We start from the raw sequence: 5,149 nt of genomic DNA on the forward strand, positions 1-5,149 counted from the left end.
GAGCGGTGTATAGATGAGGTGACGAGTACCTATGCACCGCTAATTTGTCTGTTTTGCCTGTTTTCTTCCCGTTCTTCTTATACTGTCTTTTCCTGCCTTAATTGTTACATGCCTTACATGTAATTCCATGCCTAATTACTACTTGTTAAACAATGTCCCTTTTGTTGGAAGTATTAGTTCTTTCGTAGCTTCATTGTCTCCTATTATTGTTTGAGCTAGTTATTGGTACTTTCAAGGCATATTTTGGATTGGTCTCGCTGAGTACTATTACTTGTGTAAAGTATCATAGTGTATAATTTTCCTAAACACTTTGGTTTGAAGTTGAGCCTTGTGGAGAGTTATGTGATTTGAATTGTGTAATTTCTGTACTTGCTGAGTAAATGATATTGATATGGTGGGATCGGGATGTTACATCTCGCATTTTTCGTACGTTAAAATTTTGTTTCCAGTTAATTGACGTAGACTCGGGGGTGAGATCATCTTGATGTTAATGTATTTACGCTATTTATAACAAGCAATAAATAAGTGTCATGAAGGATAAAAGATGCACGAATTAGAGAAAATGAGTTTCGTTGAAAATGGTCAATTTGGGATAAAATACGGATCAAGTAATAATACCTGATAATTATAAACTAGTACCATGCAAGGTACCATATGACCACGGTAGTATAATACATAAAGTACATATGAAGTATTTTGAAAATAAATAGAATTTTAAGTAATTTGTGGTAATTTTTAAATTATGCGAGTAATAGATTTATTACTGGGTAACGAAACATTACCCGGTTAACTAATAAGTGGATAAAAATTAACAAATCATCCCCAAGAGAACATGGCAGCCCCAGATTGGACCATAACTTACTTGTACGCCTACGATTCAGTGACCTTCCTCCTAATTTTTCATTTGCTTTAAAGACGTCGTTAAAGTCCCCTCCCACAATTCAAGCACCATTGTAATTATTAGAAATAATTCTAATATTATTCCACATTTCATATCTAGTAGTTACATTAGTACTAGCATAAATTGAAGAGAATAACCATTTGAGTTTAATAGGACGTACCTCAATTGTTGCATGGATCTCTTGATTTCTACAGACAAAGTTGTGTACAATACCTTGGCATTGTCCCATAGAACAATCATACCACCAGCTTGTCCATCCGCATGTACTTCAATCATATTAGAGAAACCAAACTCATTAAGAAGAGACACATGAAATTGCATTCTTGTCTCAAGCAGTGTGGCCTAACAGAAATAAACTAGCCAAAACTGTAGAAAAAATCAAAATGATGCGTTTAAGATGCCGCTCGGCATATACATTACAACTCTCAAGCTGAAACTACATTTCTCAAAATCCAAAATCTCATGAAATCACAAGCTATTGAATAACTACAAGTGTCTAACTCCAGAATGTCTAAACAAAAGTAAATACATAAGGGCTAATACTATGAGAGAGAATGGAAAGGGACTCCTCGGTCTACGGATGCAGTAGATATACCTCGAAGTCTCTGGAGAATCACCTCGCCTCAAGGGTAGTAGGGCTGAGTCGAAGTACCTGAATTTGCACATGAAAAACAAGTGCATAAAGGGCATGAGTACACCACATCGGTACTCAGTAAGTGTCAAGCCTAACCTCGGTCGAGTAGTGACAAGGAAGGTCAGGGCCCTACTGAGTTTAAATGAAAACAAGGTATAACAGTATAGAATAAGACAGTATAATTAAGTGCAACAGTAAGAAGTAACACAGGATAGATAGAACAATAACAACTACAACTGAGACAAATTAATCACAGAAAGGAATACAACTTAACATAGAGATAACAACCGGGGATCTCCCAGGATACCGTCCTGTAGTCCCAAATATAAATATCTAGTGGATCTCCTGGGTGCCATCCCGTAGTCCAACTCATAGTGCGCGGGGATATCCCGGAATACCGATCCGTAGTCCCAAATGTAAATACTTAGTATTGGGGGAATCTACCGGGGGCAGTCCCATAGTTCCAATATAAATGTGCAGGGGGGGTCTCCCGGAATACCGATCCGTAGTCCCAAAGTAAACATGCCGGGGGATCTCCCGGGATACCATCCCGTAGTCTCAAAGTAAACACATAGCAACAACACGAAGAATACACAATTCAATTCAAATTTCATACCAAGGTAAAATAGGTATTCGTAACCTACCATGTTGCACATAATCCAAATAAGGCAGTTTGAATAAGTAAAGCTATTAAGTCAATTAGACATACTTCCCTGAGCTAACAGTAGGCTTAAATTGCAAGTAGTATAAACAGGAAAGGAAACACAATTAAAGTTACTTAATGAAAATAGGATTTTCAACAATTGCACAAGTACGCACTCGTCACCTCACGTACAAGGCATTTCAAATATCAACAATACCAAATCCTAAGGGGAGTTCCCCCACACAGGGTTAGGCAAGCCACTTACCTCGAACCGGCTCAAAGTCAACCCGGAACCACGCTCTTGCCATGAGTACTCGACTCCAAATGGTCCAAATCTATTCAAATTAATTGCATAATATAAATATAACTTCAAGTGACTGATTCCACTAATTAATTCTAAGCTAATACGCGAAATTAGAAAAAATAACCAAAATGCCCCCGGGCCCACATCTCATAATCGGGTAAAATTTACATTTTCAGAATCGTCATACTCTCACGAGTTCAGTCATACCAAAAGTACCAAAATCGGACCTTAAATGGTCCTTCAAATCACCACTCAAAACTCTCTAATTAACCAAGCCCTAACCCCCAATTTACCACTAATTTTCCTTCAAATTTCATGCTTACAATGATAAAATCACCATAATAATGAGCTTAGAAACCAGGGACCTTACCTCAATGAATCCTCTCTAAAAATCCCCCTTGAAAATGCTCCCCAAAGCTTCTTCCCGTTTGAAAAATGATGAAAAATAACTCAAATTCGCGAAGGCATCTATTTATATGTTCTGCCCAGCAATACCGCATATGCGGTTCAATGCCCGCGCCTGCGGGACCGCTCTTGCACATAATCAACCGCTTTTGCGGTTTTTCATTAATCCTCCATATCTGCACCTGCGCCCCAGGCTCTGCATCTGCGGGCTCGCAGGTGCGACACAGCCTCCGCATCTGCGGCTTCTACCGCCTTCACCCTTGGCCGCATCTGCGGCTGGATCTCGCTTCTGCGGAATCGCACCTGCGGCTCCTTAACCTCAAATGCGGTTATGATAGTAGGATCAGCAGCTGAAGCTGCTCCAACAATCTCCCAAACTCCCCGTTAACCATCCGAAATCATCCCGAGGCCCCCGGGACCTCAACCAAAAGCACGAACAAAGTCATATACCACTATCCAAACTTATACCAATCCTCAAAACACCTAAAACAACATCGAAACATCGAATTAACCATGAATTCATGCCTACAAACTCTAAAAACTCTCAAATTACGCTTTCAATCAAATAGTCTATCAAACCTCATCCGAATGACCTGAAATTTTGCACACACGTCACATTCTACACTACAGAGCTACTCCAACTTCCGGAATTCCATTCCGACCCTTATATCAAAATCTCACTATCGAACCAGAAACTTCAAAAATTCAACTTTCAGCATTTCAAGCTTAAATAAGCTACGGACCTCCAAAACACAATCCGAACATGCCCCTAAGCTCGAAATCACCCAACAGAGCTAACGGAACCAACAAAATTCTATTCCGAGGTCATCTTCGCACTGATCCGACTATGGTCCAAATTCTAAGACTTAAAATCTCATTTAGAGACTAAGTGTCCCAAAATTCTCCGAAACTCCAAATAAACCTTCCTGGCAACTCACAATAGCAGAAACAAATACGGGGAATGCAGTTAACAGGGGATCGGGGCGTTAATTCTTAAAACGACCGGCCGGGTTGTTACAATTATGGTCTGAGTGAGTTTTTGGGAGGTGAGTTATAGTAGCATTAGGAAAGATTTGGATCCATTGGTCATTACCAAATACTTTATCAGTTCGTTCCGTAATTAGAATATTATTATTAAATCTATTATTTGAACATGTGAATCTACTGCCCTTATACCCAAGGTCAAGTAAGTTATAGTAGTTTTTTTTATTTTTTCGCTATTTGTTAGGCTTACCTAGTCGTAGAGACTAGGTGCCGTCATGACAGTTCACGGAGGGCGAACTCGGGTCGTGACAATAATTGACTGCTTATAAATATTATTCCTAAACAGCACAACAACTTTCCAAAGCCTTTTCGTCTTGAACCCTTTTGGTGCAAGCACCCACATTGCTACTGCTTGGTCTAGTAACCAATTTGTAACGACTTCATCTTCTATTAAATTCCTAGTCAGTAATTGGAAAAACGGTACCTTCGATGATCTCAAACGAAAGAAAAATAGAATTTTAGCAAGGCTTAAAGGTATTCAAAATTCCACCTCTTATTATTCTAGTCCCTTTCTTCAAAATTTAGAATCCACACAAAGAGTTGATTTTAATAACATCCTAAAAATTGAGGAGGACTACTGGAAGCTCCACTCTAAAATCCAACTGTTCCACGATGGAGATGCCAATAAGAAATTCTACCACATTATGGCCATCAATAGGAGAAGAAAAAATAAAATTATTTTCTTTAAGGATAAGAATAATTATTGGATAGATGATCCAAGGGACATACTTAATCACACTAGAGAATATTTTAGTAACATGTTCACAACCTCACATACCATTAGTGACTGGAATGCTATAAAGCATGATCCAAAAAGTTTCAACAAAACAGACTTATCCTCTCTAGATAATTCACTCACAAATGGTGAAATTATTCAAGCTTGCTTCTCCTTTAAACCTTACAAAGCTCCAGGACCAGATGGGTTTCACCCCTTCTTCTTCCAAAATTATTGGAGCATAATTGAAAACTCTATGATCAACCTTTGCAAAGATGCCTTCACTAGTGGAAAAATTCCAGATGGTATTAGTGACACCCTTCTTTGCCTCATTCCAAAGATACCAAATGCAAACAATTTAAAAAACTTTAGGCCAATTGGCCTTTGTAACACTGTTTACAAAATCATTACTAAGATTATTTCTAATCGATTAAAACCTTTCCTAAACAACCTCATTAGCCCTTTCCAATCTAGTTTCATTATGAATGGGAAGGCATGTGACA

Source organism: Nicotiana sylvestris, chromosome 10 (genome assembly GCF_000393655.2).
Source record: "Nicotiana sylvestris chromosome 10, ASM39365v2, whole genome shotgun sequence".
Taxonomy (NCBI): domain Eukaryota; kingdom Viridiplantae; phylum Streptophyta; class Magnoliopsida; order Solanales; family Solanaceae; genus Nicotiana; species Nicotiana sylvestris.